A 17840-nucleotide genomic window follows, 5' to 3' on the forward strand; every position below is an offset into this window, starting at 1 on the left:
GCTGTGTGTCTTCTCTGGGCCTCCTAGTCGCCTCATACTTTGTTTTTCTTCTTCACTCCTAACCCCAAATCTCAAGGTATCACTAGTTGTCTGGCTAGCTAATTTGCAAAATGAATTCAAGTGACCAAAAGGGTTACATGTTTTAGAGACTGTGTTTATATTTAACCAGTCCTTGGGAAGTCCATGTGGGAACTTCAGACATTGAGACATTTCTGCTGGTTGATGGAGAGAAGTATTTTTAAGCAGAAGGACCTTCAACCAGACCTCAAATCCTGTCAAAAATCTGGCTAAGGAAGAACTTTCACAAATGAAAGCTGGCCCCAAATCATGCATATTGATTTGTGAAGTAATGAGCCCCTTGTTACTGAATGTATAGAGGCAGAATGATTACCAGTTAGAATTTTCTCAGACATTCCATTTTGAATGGACTGGACCAATGGCATCCTTTTAAAAATGAGTTTTTCTGTGGCAACTCAACACAACAAGGAATAAGAAAAAAAAACACTGTACCAGAATTCACAGTCTTTCTCCATGTTCCTTACTTTGTGAGGAAGAAGGATTCTTGTTCGCTACACCAGGGTCTGGGTTTTCCTGCATGGGGTAAGGGGGGAAAAGCCCAAAACCCAACCAATGAAGCCAGAGGCTAAGCTGAGCTACACAGTGGAGAAGTGAGCCAGAGAAGGGTGAGGAGGGATTAGCCATACAGCCATACTGGATGTCATGGAAAGTTTTTCATCTGGCTTTGAAAGTCGGGAGGAGAGTAAGATTTCAGGAAGCAGCTGCCATCTGTTTAGAGGATATTGAGAGTGGCAGATTGGGAGTAATGGATTTTAAAGATCTCTTAGTGTGCATTAAGAATGTACTCCACCCCTTTAGCTCTTTTTTTGTTTTAGTGGCTGAGAATAGATTAGAACTTGCTTCAGATTAAATCTTTTTTTTTTTTTTTTTTTTTTAAGGACAGCTGTTTCTTTGAACACGAGTTCATGCTGAGGTTGGACCACAAGGCTGTCTGGTATCCACAGGGAAGAAGCCAGATACAAAATAGATAAATGGTAAACCATTCTTGATGAATCTGGAATGGGCAACTCAGAGCCCCCTTTGGCCTCACCCTTGTCCCATGAGACGCCTGCTCTGACCCCTGGGGCTCTGTGAAACCCAGTTTGAAATCACCCTCTGAATATACCCTATAGTCCCTTCCAACTCTGAAAGTCATTGTGCAATGTCAGTCTTACCTCAAGCTCAGTCGCAGATACCAACCACAGGGAAATGTAGACGCTTTCTGGTTACACGTCTGTGTTGCCACATTCTGGAAAAGGTGCCCTCAGCACGCCCCAGAGCCTCTCCAGGCTCTGGGCTGTGGGGTGTGGTTTTGTGAATGGGGCTTACTGTGGTTCTAAGGAGCCCAGATAGAATGAGCCAGCTCCTGCCTTGCCTCACAGCGGATGTCTAGTTACATACCACAGCCAGCCTCTGGACAAAGCTATTCTCATTACCCAGTATTTTCCTCTTGCCTTCAGACATGACTTCTCATAAAACCCTTTGCTGTTTCCCATTGGAACAGGGCTCAAGGGTTTAGACCAGTTTGTTGAGCAGGACTCTGGGTGTCCTGCAAATGGGGAATCATTTGGCACAGACTGGGATAACCTGGTCTTGGGCAGGACGCTGCAGACTGCCTTCAGGGGCAGAGCCTTTCGAGGCGTGGACACGTACATGTGGTCCATGGAGGCTAAAAGCACATCAGAGGATCCTGGGAGTGGAGTGCCACTTGAGAGACAAAACTAGCCCCTGGGATGACATGGCATTGGTGTCCGCTGGCGGATGAGACGCATGTTTTTCCACACTTCCCACTGGAGCTAGCTGGAATTGCATTTCACTGAGAATTTCCATACAGTCATGGCACGCCTGTCTGAGAAGCCTACTTTTATCCTCTGGTATAGAACTCTTTTTCAAAAAGACTCGTGATTGATTTTTTAAATTACAAGAGCAATGCGTGCTTGTTTTGACCAATTTATAAAATTCAGAAGTGAATAGATTTAAATGCCTCCCCTTCTCTTCTACTGTGACCTGTTCTCCCAGAGGTAACTTCTGTTAACTTTCAGTGTATGCCCTTCCAATTTTTTCCACGTGAGGCCTGTCTTCCATTTTGGAAGACAGGAGGATACGAAGGGCTGATGCTACTGTTTTAGGTTTTAGAAGACAAATAGAATTTGTGTGATTGGGGCTGATTCAGGGCTGGTGAGATGCAGGGTTCAAACCCAGTCCCTTGTTCTGAGCCAATGATTTTCCCAGCAACCCTGCTCCTGTCTCCTGGGCTCCGTTGGCTCATATATATTGTTTTTAATGCACTTTTAATAGCCTAGGCCTACGTTTGATTTATCTACTCATACGGTAGGTGGTGACAGACTCATGAGTGCATCTGGGCCTGCTGGACTGTCTGAGGTGAGCAGTTGGCCAGCTCTCCAGGGGCTTCCTGATGAAGAGCTACTTTTAGTTTCTAAAAACCGCTAAGATTTTCCTGATGATCTGGGGATGAAGTGGTGGGGGGATGCACATGAGGTATAAGTCCAGGACCGGGCCAGTATTTCCTTTTCCCTGCCGGAATTTCCAGGAGTCTTGGGGAAAAGGTATGCTAGAGTTTTCCTTCGCGTTGCCCCCTTCCAGGCCAGGCCTTAGCACTGAGGGTTAGGTTGGGACTTGTCAGTTAAAGGTCCTAGTTCTAGAAGCTCTGTGGGGAATGGGGAGCATCGTATTAATTAGCATGAGTGCCTGTGCAGTGCCCAGCCCAGAGTAGGCCCCCCCTAGCTTTTTGTCTCTCTACTTCAGTTAACAACTGTGCTTTTTCAATATACTTCTTAGCCATCAATAGCATACAAAAATTATTATCATCAACAAAAATCCTAGCATTAATCACATCAATTTATTGTTAATTTAGTTAATTAATGCAATCTATCTTATTAATAGTGTTATTATTAACAGCAATTATTTATGGAGTGCCTATGATATGTTAGGCACACTCTTAAGCACTAGTATATTGATGAACAAAGAAAAATTGTCGCCCTCATGAAGCTTATAATAACTGGGAGAAGGCAGACGTGAATAATAGGCAGAATCAGCAAGTAGATTTTAGGATATCTTGAATGTTGACAAATGTTGTGGCAAAAAGAATAGGGAAATTGGGAGTCTGGACACTGGGTGGGGAGTAGATGTGGCTTTCAATAGGGTTGCTCAGGGCAGACGCCATGAGAAGATGAGATTTGAACAAAGCCTTGAAAGAGGTGAGGAAATTAGGGAAATTTCAGGAGGAAAGAGACTTTGGTCTCTTTGAGTCCTCAACAAGGACTTAAATTCTCAGCTCTTCCCTTAGCTGCGTCAGGCCCAATCCATTATGATATCCTTAATAATTTTACAAAACCAAAGTGGTTCATCAGGAAATGACTAGGGGGTAAAGATTGGGGCCTTCAGGGAAGATGGTGAGTTTTGGCCCTCCCTGAAGAAAGAAGTGACTAGGTGTCCACCATGACAGAGGACATGGCTGCCTAGCATGGGGGTGACTAAGTGCAAAGCATGGCCAGGGAGTGAGACTTGAACAGCGTGGCTCTTTGGTCTGGGGTTGCTCACCGATGTCATTGGGGGACCCCAAACATCTCTCCCCTACCTCCTGGAAATTTCCTCCTGGAATTCTGTCCTTTGGAATGCATTCTTTTGGCTTCCTCTTTAAAATTACACACTACACTATTAGGAGTAAAATATCAAACAATACCAAAATCATGCTAGTGCTTGGATCAGTTTTCTCCCTTTGCTAGGAGAGACTGACGATAAAGGACTCCTGGGGAGGGGAGAGAGAGGGTGGGAAAGGATATGGAAAGGGGAGACCCGGGCACTGAAGCAAACCAAGCTGGCATCTCTGAGTCCACCCAGCTCAGTTATATTCACTTGCTGACGGAGAGCAAGAGGGAAATCACATCACCAACACTGATTGATTCTTGGTAAACAGAAGTACACAGCAGTCAGTTTTTGAAAAGTCAAGAAAAGCCTAGCAATTGAGAACTGATGAAGAGAAAGTGGTTGCCTTGTTTTAAATCCCTACATGAAGGAGGGATATATACTCTCTTTCAGTCGCTTGCTGATTTAAAACCTGGATCCCTACAAGTCTCTTCAGAATAGAGATCCGGACCTGGGGTTCTCCACAGAATTCTCAGGGTCCTGATGGTGAGTGATGTTAGGAGACTGATTAGCCTGTATTGACTGTCCTTCCCATGGGATGCATAGAACATAACATTCAGTTTGTCCCTCTCCCAGCTCAAGATTTCTCTGTAATCCCCCTTTCAAAGACCTTGTTGGAGGGAGGACTCCTCCTCCTTGTCTGTCATGTTCTTGTAAGCATTACATTTGACCTATCTGAGTGGCAATGGCACAGTGCCTTCCAGCACAGGGTCTGCCTGCAGTGGACGCTCAGTATCAGTTGCATGACTGAATGGCATTGGAGGAATGGATAATTGTAACAATTTATGCTTAGCTGGTGTTCAGCAGATATCAAAGAACTTCTACATACAGTACTTCACTTAATCCTCACGACATCCTGGTAGAGATTTTCATTGTTCTCAATCCAAACGGAAGGACGTGCTCAGAAATGTTAGGTGAACTGTAGAATGTCACACAGCTGATAAGTGGAACTTCAACCCAGTTCTAGATTCTTTCTGGTATACTCACTAATCTGAGTGAGATTTAGTCTTTCTATAATAAGCACCATGAATGCACCCCTGTCCTAGATGTTTGAATATACTCTATACCATAGGTCATCAATAAACATGAGTCAGGGGCACCTGGGTGGCTTAGTCAGTTAAGCATCCGACTTTGGCTCAGCTCAGGTCGTGATCTCACGGTTCGTGAGTTCAAGGCCCACGTCGTGCTCTGTGCTGACAGCTCAGAGCCTGGAGCCTGCTTTGGATTCTGTGTCTCTCTCTCTGCCCTTCCCCTGCTCACACTCTATCTCGCCCTCTCAAAAATAAATAAATATCAAAAAAAAATTTTTTAAATGGGTCAGTATCTGTCCTCATAACTTTTTTTTTAACATGAACACTTAATCTGAATGACTCAAAGATTAGAAAAATAAGAAGGCTAGCTAGAAGATAGGGAGTTGGAAAGAATCTGTGACCCTTAAATAACCTGCAATCCTTACCCACACCTTCCCACTGAATTTTGTAGATGTGGCACATGTGATTTCACGTGTACTTTACATAAAAGAAAAGTAATGAACATTTGCTTCTGCCGTTGGGCATTTTGTGATCTGTGGTAACATTCACTCTTCAGGCTTGGCCTAATACAGAGGTTTTAGAATTTTACAGGGCATGAAAACAGCCCAAAGGACTTGTTAAAAACACAGATTCCCTGGTCACGCTTGCCATTTTGTTTAGAAGGTCTGTATTTAGCAACATCTCAAGGTGGTTCTGATGTAGGTGGCCCAACAGACACATCTACAGGGACCTTGGCTTAAATCCACCCAGAAAACCGTGCTTCTTACGTGACTTGAGACTTTAAGGACACTGACGAGGAGCTCCGAAAGTCAACACCATGTTCATTCTCTTCTGAAGTCTGGCTTCAGGATACTTTCTGGGTTTGCTTACATTACTTATTTTGGCTGATGGCCGAAGTTTCTCACCACCAACTTGCCATGGTATGTGGGTTTTTTATTTGGATGGAACTGTGGGGCCAGGGACAGGAGTGGGTCTCTTCTTAAAATGCTTCCTACTTTTTATAGTGATCAAAAGCACTATCTGTGTCTGAAGGTTACTGACCTAAATGTCTCACTGATGACTCAAAATGGTGCAAGGAGTCGTTACCTATTGCCCAAATTCTGCACCTGCTTCTCTTCTGTCCTTGTTAAATATTTGCTGTCTGTCTGAATTGGAAAAGGATATTTCACACCAAAAGCAAATGGGGATGGTTTTGGCTGATGCCTCTTTGTGCTTTTTTGAGGTTTCATTTTCTTGAGAAATGCACTGTGGGTAGAAGTGCTGTCTATGCTTCCTTCTAACGGGCTATTCATAAAAGTGCCCCTTGTGTCAGTCGGCTTGTTTTGTCTGTTTCATGGCTTTATGGAGGCTCTGTTTGCTCACCTGTAGCAGAGGTACTTGGATTCCAGATGTTTTGAAGAATCTTTCTATGTGGGCCTACATAACGTTATACAGCAGCAATAACTCCTTTAGAGGGTTGTCACTTTGTAAGAAGTTTTGATTGCTTATTGTTTGGAAAGTGTTTGTGTTTCCTAATTAAGCATTTCATTAGTTGCCAAGGTCTTTCAGTCTATACATTGACTCTATTAAGTTGATTTTTTTCTAACTAATTCAATATGATTTTATGTCTATACTTTGGTGCTTTATGAATTTTGTTAAATTGAGGCCCACACATGAGATTCTTAGTAAGTTTTCGTAGGTGATGAGATTAAAACACATCCATAGAAACTTATCTCATCAAAAGTATGGTTTTATATAGATATATATGTTTATTTTTAAACCGAGGTATAATTGACATAATATTATAGTAGTTTCAGGTGTAAAATGTAATGATTTGATATTTGTATATGTGGCAAAATGGTCACCATAATAAGCCTAGTTAACATCTATCACCATACAGAGTTACAAATTCTTTTTTGTAATGAGAACATTTAAGATACACTTTCCTAGCGACTTTCAAGTATGCGATACAGTATTATAAACTGTAGTAATCATAAAAAAAAAACTTGGAGAAAAGCAAAATCTAACAGGCATAAGAGCATAGGTATTGATCGTTAAAAACATTTAAAAAATTTCTATCAAATACCAAAGTATAATAACCTTCCATGTATCCATCACTAAGCTTCATCAGTCATCAGTTTATGATCATTTTTACTTTTCTATAGCTTCTCTCATGACTCCTACCCCTGATTATTTTGAAACAAATCCTAGGCATATTGGTTTTTTACATATTTCATATGTAAATATTTCAAGAGTGTTTCTAAAAGACAAAGACTGTGCTAATAATCATAATCACAATACACACAATAATACACAATCATCACACAAAATCAACACAAAATCCTTAGAGACATTAGATATTCAGTTTTCATTCATGTTTCTGTAATTGTTGTAGGAATTCTCTTTTGCTCATATGCTCTCTCTCTCTTCCTTCTTTCCTTTTTTTGGTATGAATCCAAAAAAGTTCATACAATGTGTTTGGTTTAATATATTTTACACCTCTTTTATTCAATAGATAACCTCCTCCATTTCTTTTTATTTTTCTTGTATTTTTTTCGTTGTTGTTTTTTGATTTTGTTTTTGTTGAAGAAACTGTGTAGTTTGCCTCACTTCCCACTGTTTGGATTTTGCTGATTCCATCCCTATGATTATGTTAGATAAAGTCAAATTCATCATGCATTCATACTGATACTTTCAACTGAAATGCAATACTGAGCATTTTTACTTAATCTCCTCTTATATTCTGGCCTTCTCCCACTTTCCAAAATCCCAGTTCTTTTTTTTTTTTTTTTTTTTTTTTTTTTTATTTTTATTTTTGGGACAGAGAGAGACAGAGCATGAACGGGGGAGGGGCAGAGAGAGAGGGAGACACCGGATCGGAAACAGGCTCCAGGCTCCGAGCCATCAGCCCAGAGCCTGACGCGGGGCTCGAACTCACGGACCGCGAGATCGTGACCTGGCTGAAGTCGGACGCTTAACCGACTGCGCCACCCAGGCGCCCCCCAGTTCTTAACAATAGCAACGTTGTGATTCATTTGTTTATCCTGTACTGCTCACACAATGATCTTAGAATAACAACACCAACACTACTCCCAACAACATGATTATTGAAGCTAGTTTGCGGTAATTTTGTTTGTAATTATTCTGGTCTCTAGGTATGTACAGATAAATTGAGTAGTGTGCTGGTAAATGTTTAACAATCAGTATTCTGAGAACAAAGAAGCAACAAAATCAAAATAAGCAGAAGACTGAGATGTAACATTCGCTGATTTCCATGGTGTAAGTACCCTTGAGTGGCTGCTTCCAAACTACGGACTCTGCATCACTGAACGCAGCATTGGGAAGGCACAGAGCTTTCGAGAGCCCTTGCTGGTTGGCTTCAGGTCTCACTCAGGGAATTCTGCTTTAATGTCACTGGAAAAGATTCTTTACTGTATGGAGTGCCAACAATTGGACACACAGGTTCATTTGTTCCATTCCACTTTAAAGTTTTAGGGATTACTTTTTAAACTTAAATTTTGTTTCATAATTATGCAAAATACTTTCATGGTCTCAAAGTCAAATCTAAAAATATTTTTAAAAGTTTAGCTTCTGGGGCGCCTGGGTGGCTCAGTCGGTTAAGCGTCCGACTTCGGCTCAGGTCATGATCTCGCGGTCTGTGAGTTCGAGCCCCGCGTTGGGCTCTGTGCTGACAGCTCAGAGCCTGGATCCTGTTTCAGATTCTGTGTCTCCCTCTCTCTGTGACCCTCCCCCGTTCATGCTCTATCTCTCTCTGTCTCAAAAATAAACGTTAAAAAAAAAAATTAAAAAAAAAAAAAGTTTAGCTTCCATCCCTATGGTCTTCATCCAGGTCCTCCTTCCTCCATAGAAAACCACTTATTTAGAGGCACATGGATGGCTCAGTGGGTTAAGCCTCTCACTTCGGCTCAGGTCGGGCTCTCACAGGTTGTGAGTTTGCCCCCCACATCAGGTTTTGTGCTGATAGCGAGGAGTCTGATTTGGATTCTCTGCCTCTTTTTCTCTGCCCCTCCCCTGCTCTTGCTCTCAAAAATACATAAAATAAAATAACACATTTAAAAATATTATGGTATCGTCCATAGTCCATAGTTTTTTTAATTTTAGTATATTTTAGTTAATTTTATTATACTTTAATTATATATATATTTTTAGACAATATATTTTATTATATTTTATCATATTTTAGTGTGCACTTTAAGCACATTTTTCTACACTCTACTTTTTTCACTCAACAGTATATCCTGGAGATCATTTAATAGTACTCTATAGAGTTATGCTTCCTTCCTTTTTCACCTAAATAGGACTCCATTTTCTGGATAGGAAGCTGGTTTGTTTAATCAATCTCCTATTGATAAACAGTTGAGTTGCTTCCAATAATTTCAAATAATTTTATTTGATATTGCCTAGATATTATATTCAACAGTTTAAAAGTCAGATGGTTCAAAGGAATATACAGTGCAAATACCCTTCTCACTTCTTTTCCCGAGATAACTAGTTCCCATCTCCAGAGGAAACCTGGTGTTTTGTGTATGTTTAGCATAGACACTACTATTTATACTTCTAAGGTAAGGACTATTATCATCAATTTCATTTAGTAAGGGGGAGAAATAAGGACAGTGCTCAAGTATTTCAATTAATTTTAGTCAATGACATGTCATTGGATATGGGATATGGGACCAAGGCTTTCCTATTACATGTCTATGGATTCCACTTTCCAGCTTCCATATCAGAATAACAGCTACAAAGATATTGTTAGTTAAATTACCTTTATCTGGAATGAAATCAGGGAGTAGCGGTCTGAGAGGAGTAATCACTCACATCATCATCATCAAATGATGAATTTTATCTAGTAATGTTTAAATATTAATAAAGTTGGTGGCATGCCAAGAGTTAGATAAGGCAAATTAAACAAGAAACCCCTGGGGGTGCCTGGGTAGCTCAGTCCATTAAGCACCTGACTCTTCGTTTCTGCGCAGGTCATGATCTCATGGCTTCGTGGTTTTGAGCCTCACATTGTGCTCTGCACTGGCAGTGCAGAGCCTGCTTGGGATTTTCTCTCTCTCCCTCTCTCTCTGCCCCTCCCCACCTCATGCTGTCTCTGTTTCTCTCAAAATAAATAAATAAACTTAAAAAAAATAAACAAGAAATCACCTACTAAAGCATATGAAATTGATTCAAGCACATCCTTGAATATATACAAAGGACACTCATTTTGCTCTACTTGAAGCGGTGTAACAAAAGCTTAGAACTAAAAAGAAAATAATCCTAGACAAACCACAATTGGCACCTGCCAATGTTACACCCCACACATAGTGGTGGGAGTTTAAGGGCCTCTTGTAGAGAGAAAGTGAGTGTGAGAAATTTTTGTCTATGGAAGTCAGCCTCCCACATGCTGCATGGTCCAAGCCTCCCACTATTCTGGCCCCAGCGAGGTCTCCTCTCACACCAAATCAGGACTGACTCCACGTGACCAACAGAATATGGTGGCAGCAACAATGTGTGTGACTTCCAAGGCTGAGTCATCAAAGGCATTGCAAGTTGTGCTTTGGTCTCTTAGATTCCTTGTCCTGGGGCAAGTCAGCCACCAGCATCTGAGGACACTCAATTAGCGGTACAGAAAGATCTACAAGAGGAGGAGCGCCCAACAGATAGCCAGCATCAACTTACCAGCCATGTGAATGAGACATCCTCGAAGTGGATCCTTCAGCCCTAGTCGGATGACTGTAGATGACTAGAGGCTAGCTGTATCTGACCACAACTTCATGAGTGACCTGAGCCAGAACTGCTCAAATGTACCACTCCTGACTCTAGAGCTGCAATATTGTTGTTTTTTTATATTACCAAGTCGTGGGGGGTATATTTTTACTCAGCACTAGATAACGAATACATGATCTGAATCACAAGCTTGTAGATAATTTTCACAAAAACTTTGCGAGGTAGGCATTTTCTAACATAATACTTATTGTTCTTTTCTGATCATGACAGTAGAACAATTGGAAAGTACAATAAAGTTGTAAGAAAAAGACGGAAAGCACTTCAACCTACTAGGAGATAGGTCACGTTATTTCTACTGTTGGAGTTTAAAATCCTAAGATGCAGAGAGGGAAGAAACTTCCCCGTGTTACACTGCTACTAAATGGTTTATGCGGTATTTGAACACAAGTGGGTTTAACTCCGCTGTATGTCTCTGTACTCTGCTAACCTTAAAAAAAATGGAATTCGATATTCATGCTATTTAAATGAAATGAAAACTTTCCACGTGGTAAAAATATTGCTAAGCCTTGGCTTTGCACATCTATTCATCCATGCATTCAGCAAATAGCGCTTGAGCACTTGCTATGTATTAGGCTCTGTGCTAGGTGCTGGGGAAACAGGTGAACCAGGGACACACCTGGTTCCGGCCTCTCGCTGAGATTACAGGACAGTGGAAGACACTGACATGAAAAAGACAAACACATGACAAATACGGTAGATTCAAATTGCTGTTAAGTGCCAAGAAAAAGTCCATGCATTGAGAAAAAAATGCCATCACTTAGCATAAAATTTAGATTGAGGGGTCAGGGAAAGCTGGATATTTTCATGGGGATCCATTAGAGGTAGGACTTAGCCAGGGGAAGAGCAAAGATTAAAGCACTCCAGGCAAAGGGAACAGCATGTGCTGAGAAGTTAAAAGTGAGAAATTCATGGGCACATTTACGGAAGCAAAGGCATTGTCTCTGGAGAGTCATGCACGTGGGGATGAAAGGTGTGAAGTCAAGCTGGAGAAAGGGCCCCGGCCAGACCTCAAGTAGGACATATTGTACGACACGCTACAGGGCATTAGGAGCAAGGGGAGACTTCCGAGAGACTCGTAATTTCTCATTTGCATTCGAAGACCATTCGAGCTGCTGGGTGGGGACAGGTAGAGAAGGTGAGAGTAGAAGTGGTGGGACGAGCAGGGAGGCTCTCGTAGCTCTCCAACTGCTATGGTGATCTGGCGTCACGAACTAGGGTGATCCACGTGGTTTGAGATTACTAGATGGACTGGAGACTTGGTGATGGATTAAACATGAAGGTCAAGGGATGCTTACAGAAAGGTGCACCAGGAGGAATCAAAGTGACATTCGGGAAACTGGGAAACAGTAGAGGAAGAACATAGTTGGCTGGAGTATTAAGAATTCCGTTTTCTATACTGTGATCATCAATTCCATCGTGTTTGAGCAAGGCACAAGAATATGGCCAGTCCTCGGGAAAGGACGTGCTGTAGTTTTGACAGCCACCAGCTGCTCACAGATACCATCTATCAGCTGTCATCTAGGCATCTTCTCCTGCTTTCCTTCCACTAATGATCTTATGTGTGTGGAAGCAAACTGCAGCTAAGAAAGTGTGTTACCGGTTAGCACAGCCCTGGCTGGACAGCCTTCAAGGATTAAATGAGTTGCTGCTAACTACATTAGAGCAATTCTCCTTTGAAGGAAACACTCCCACACGTTTCCTTCTTGATCACTGCCAAGGGAGTAAATTGTATTCTTCAAAGATCATGTGTTTGTGATAAAACTTTACCGTTTACTCCTCTTTGGCATGCTGGCTCTGGGTGTTTTCTGAATAAAACACCGTCAGTTAACTAGCAGAACACAGACCCGTTTCATTACAGTGCATACACATTTTAGGTAGATAAATGACTTATTCATTTATTTAGCTATTTTAATGTTGCTTGCTTGTCCCAAAGAGATACGGGTATATAGATTCCCCTTTTCAGAATTTAGGAGGTTAATTCACCTTTTATCTCTCTATCAGAAGTTCTCAAAGGCAGTAAGATATATTTCTCCAAATAGCATCTTTGGGTAAAAATAGGCCCTGTGTATTGAAATATAGAAAATATCATATCATCTCATATCATATCATCTCATATCATATTTAAATAACAAATTTTAACCCTCAAAATAAAAATAGATCTCTCGTGTAATTCTTTGATTATTTAACTGTTCTGAAAATAGTTCTCAGGGTGGCATTATTTTCTGAACAACAGAAAGAACTATTTTTTTTTTCCTTGAGAATTTCTCTTTCCACTTGGTCTCCTTGCCAGTGGGATTTCTCTCAAATTACATGCATTTTCACTGGGTGAGGTTAGCAGCTTCAAAAACATAAGCTCATTAGTTGCAGGCTTTGCAGCCCAGTGGAAAGAGCACTGCTTGGGCATGTGCTCAGGGCATGTGTTGTTGCCCTGGTAGGTCCGTGAGCCCTCGCTGCTTCCTACCTCTGAGTCAACCACCCAGAGCCCATTTCTTTATGGAAAAGCAAAACACTATGGGTGAGACTTGCCTTGGTAGGTGTGTGGGAGGATTAATGAGCTGGGTATGTGTGGAGAAGCCAGGAAAGCAAGATATTGTTATGAATCTTCCTCCTCAGGCAAGATTTCCTTCAGTCGCTCCTCTTCTCATCCCCACTGTCTCTGCCTTGGCAAAGGCCACCTTCCTCTCTGCCCTGGGCTATTGTACAGACTCCCTGACTCCAGTCTTGTTCTCTAGTCCCTCCTCTCCCATGCTTCCGTTGCTGTCTTGCCCAAATGCAAATCTCACGAGGCTGTGGCACTACTTAAACTTAGCAGTTTCTGTGTCTTACAGAAAGTCCAGGATCTAGGGAATGGCTTTCCGGGCTCTCCTAAAGCCCCCTCCTCCATTCTGTTGTCACTGCTCCAGCTATACCGACTCACCTTCCATCCCCTTGTGCCCCGTCTGGTTGTGTTCCTCTCAGCCTCTGCATAAGCTGCTTTCTCTTCCTTCTCCCTGTACCCTAGCCATCCTGATAAGTCACTCCAGCGTACCTTTCCCACCCTAATCAAGCTTTACCAGCGCTTCCCTGGCTCCCCAACCCCTTGTGTTTCTGACCTCAGCTATCTCTCTGTTTTGTAGTGTTTGGAGCTCTGCAGCTCCTTTTACACTCTTCTGTCATTATTTGTGAACTGGAGTGTCCAGGGTATGGCAGTCTGAGGAAAAAAGCAACCACCTTCAGTGCAGCGCCCCATCCAAAGACTTTTCTTCCTCTTCTATTCACACAGGGGCCTCCTCGCAAAACTTCTCTGCTTAAAGAATTTACAGGAATTCCAGGGGAGGTCATAGGTAGGTCCGTAAGCCCTTGCTGCCTTTTGCTATTGTAGCCAGTGAGGCAGCCGGTGACGGACTGATCGCCTCTCCCTCTGAGGCTTCAGTTCAAAACATCCTAGAGGTTCAGCCATCATGCTCATTGGAGAGGCATGTGGGAAGCCTGAGGTGGGCAGTGCTGACCCCACTGCCCCCATCCAGCTGAGATACGAACCCCTGCCTGGTCTCCCTTAGTGACTGAGTGAGAAGAATGTTCCCTCCTTTTGTGGAATGTTTCCTGGTGCCTGGAAGCCTCTGAGAGTTAGAGGCAATGATGATTATGCTGTCAGGTCATGCCACACTCTGCTTGTCTCTCCAGACTCACAGTGTCATGAGTCTGGGTCAGGGCACGGTCTAGGGAAAAGCTATATTGACGGTTCCCACAGAGGGGTGACATGAAATGGTTAATAAGAATATAGGAGTCGTGGCTTGTCTGAAATATATATTACTGGGAGCAGGGGGGAGGTGTGGAGCCTGTTGAGTGTCACATTTACATTTATGCTTGTTTTTAAATCCCAGGGACTGTGAGAACGAGCATCCCAGAATTTCCAGAAATCACAGTCTAGACTAGAGATAAGATGCTCTAGTCTCTCTGGTCAGTCTTCTTCCCTTCTACCCTCAACAGGGGAAGAACTTGTTTTACTGCTTTGAGGTCTCTGGGGACATTATTCTGCCTGATGGAAAAGAAAAATTCCTTAGATGAAAGAAAAAAAATGATGAGTATTTCAGATGAAGAAATAGGGATGTGTCTAAAAATTTCTGGCATAGATGGGGAAGAAATCCCAATATGTTTTTCTTAAATTTTTGATAGCCAAAAATTATGTTAACTGCATGAATGATGTGATTTGCTTGGGAAAAAGGCAACCTGAGAGTATTTTAGATTCCTTGGATATGTAATTATATATCCAGAAGGTGCCATATCCAGCAGAGTGATAGATTAAAAATTATAATCAGTGTTCTTAAGCATATAATTAGCATACTGAACATTGACAGTTCAGACCCTAATTAAGTACATGGCGTGCTAACAGAGGGAGTTCTGATTTTTCTGGTTACATGGGAGCCTTATTCCCCAATGAAGGAAAATTTTAACTAATCATGTAATGTTTCTCTTCCATATCTCTTGGCTCAAGAAATCAAAACTACCCTTTGTTGCTCTTAGATCTGGATAGCGGAGTGAGTGTAGGGAGTGAATGAGGGAATTTTGTTTCTCTGTCAAAAAGGTATATCTAGTATATTCATCGTCACAATTTCCTTCTGTATCTGAAACAATTTCACATGTGACTCTTTGGAGCATTTATGCATTACCTTTAAAATATGTATGCTCTTAAAGCCCTGAAACCAGAGTTGTTGTTGTTTTTTTTAATGTCATGATCTATTTAGAAGTAATTTTGCCTTATAGCCAAGGGCAATCTCATCACTGAGAAATGCTTCTATTTATATATGTCTGTCTCTCAGAGCCTGTCTGTATCTTGCAGAAATCCCCAATGCAAGAGGCAGGATATAAAATTGAATACCACCATGTAATATCCCCAAAGGGACTTGTTTAGTGTTTTCTTATCCAGTTACCCATGGCTACAGGGAAAGATTTTTCAAAATTCAATACAAATTGTGTTAGCTTGTTTTTCTTCTTGACACCCTTAGGTCTTCTTTGATCACAGATTTTAGAAGAAAGGAAAAAAAATTCCTTTAGATCTCTCAATGTCAAGGGGCACCCAGATAGTTACTCCATTGCCCCTGCACAGAGCTGTTAACTGTGTGGATGGAGACGTTATCTCAGAGTCAGCATTCTGGGACCTCAATAAAAGCTGTTTTCTCTGCTCAGTGTCAGAAGGATCTTGGGCACTGGCGAAAGGGAATTAGTTATTGAAGGACTTTATTAGGAGGTGGTTTTTTCTAAAAGGCAATTCCTTTTGTCGTATCATCAATCAAATGTCAATTAAGCAACGGGTGTTTAATTATTGAGAAACTACTGAATAATATGTACTTTCGGAAACAGCGTTGGCCTCCATTGGGTTCATAAACTGTAGTCACCCTGTAAGGAGCCAGAGACTCCCGAATTCAAAGGAAAGGGTAGAAATTGGCACCTTCATGGTTCACAGGGGTTTTGGAATTCCCCAGATCTCACTGCAGACATTAGAATGCAGTTAATATAAGAGAATATGTGCTCTAATTCATTTTAATTTCCATGAAGTAATTTTATAATGAAAGGGGTCAGTATCCATTCAATTTAGAAAGAAGGCCAAAAAAGTGAGGTGTGTTCATGTTTGTCCCACTTAGAGAAGAGCCTCGTTGTGTCCAGGATACCTAGAGAGGTCAGCCTCTGGGTGAGGCAGACATCATCAGCTCTTCGTCACAATGTGAGGGAAAATTGTCATGGAGCCATCCAATTCCCTTGGATGTGATTCTGTGTTCACCACACAACCTTGTGAATACATCATTTATTTCTTCAGGGGCAGGAGGGCCACTTTGTATCAGGGTCTGCCAACATTAGGGACCCCCCTCCTGCCTGTTCTAGAGCATACTTTGATTCTTTAAATTACCATAAGGTGAAAATTTCAGGGCATAAGGAGAAGAAATCAATTGAAGGGATATATAAGCTTTAAAATCCCTTTCAAATGCAATGCCCAAGCTATTAATATCCAGTGTGTTCAATCCTTTGTCCAAAGGTTGTCCCGGTGTCTTCAGTGGCTGAAGCCGAGTTAGCATGGCTCCATTTGTGTTTTCAGGTAAACAACAAAGGGGATGCCCAGAACCAAGAGCTAAGCCTTTGCAGGGAAATTCTGAGCTGGGGCTCTAGAAAATGGAGGAGAAGTCCTGACTCCTTTAGACCTTTCTCTGCAAAGCGATTGTAGCTTGTCCATTCCCTATACCCTCTAAGCTCCACCTATTGCCAGGCTACAATCAGCCTCACCCAGACAGAATCCATCAGAATTGGAACCAAACATAAATATTTTAGGGATCAAAATTTTTAAACAAACACAATTTTAGCAGAAATCTGTATGTTATGTATCTTCTTTTGAAAGGGCGGGCCTACGCCGGCCGACTCCATCTTGTTCTGTGTCCTTCACCTTGACCACACCTCCTCCCCTTGAGTAACCACCCCCCCCCCCCACCTGCCTAGCAGGACTTGGACCCTTCCCCAGGACCCTTCCGCAGCCAATCGGCTTAGGCCATAGCCATTACCTCACCAACTGCCCCTAGGCCCCAATAAAACCTTTGTCCTTTTGAAACTCGCTCTCTCTCCCTGGTATCTCACCACTGTGTTGGTGCAGGTAGGGGATTGAGCTTGAGCTAGCTCGAATAAAGGCTCTTTTGCTTTTACATCGGACTCGGCTCCCTGGCGGTATTTGGGGATCACGAATTCTGGGCATAACACTTTCTGGCCAAACAGGTTGCTATCTTATAGGAAAGGACAGTTTAACTGTAGACCTACTTGGCTTAAGAATGGTACTTCTAATATTAATGTTCCTGGGTCTCAGAAGAAAGAACAATCTTTATCAGCTGGTGTGAAGGAAGAATCTTTATAGGTCTTCATGGGGGGGATCCTCCAAATATATATAGAAAAGACATAAGAATCTTAGCCTCTAAGAGAATGTATTTCTCTTTGATATCAACTATATTGTCAATAGGGTTTGTAAAATAATCTCTTGTGGTTTAGTTAGTGTGATTTGACCCTCTAGGATCTGTTCTACCATGGGTGAACTGGTGACCTGATCAAAACCCAGATCTTCAAACAGCAAAGATAGGGACCAAGCAAACCAAAGATCTATTGGAAACTTCACCAAGGTATAGACGTTCCATGAAGTCCAGCCTGGGCAGCCAGCTGGTAGCATACACACCCATCCTCCATTTTTTCCCTGTCGTAATCTCAATCTCTCTCTCTCTCTCTCTCTCTCTCTCAGTCTCTCTCTCCTCTTCCCATGTTGTTATTAACTACAACAAAATTTGGTGGGGGAGGGGTATATAAAAT

Source organism: Panthera onca, chromosome C1 (assembly GCF_046562875.1).
Source record: "Panthera onca isolate mPanOnc1 chromosome C1, mPanOnc1 haplotype 2, whole genome shotgun sequence".
Lineage (NCBI taxonomy): Eukaryota > Metazoa > Chordata > Mammalia > Carnivora > Felidae > Panthera > Panthera onca.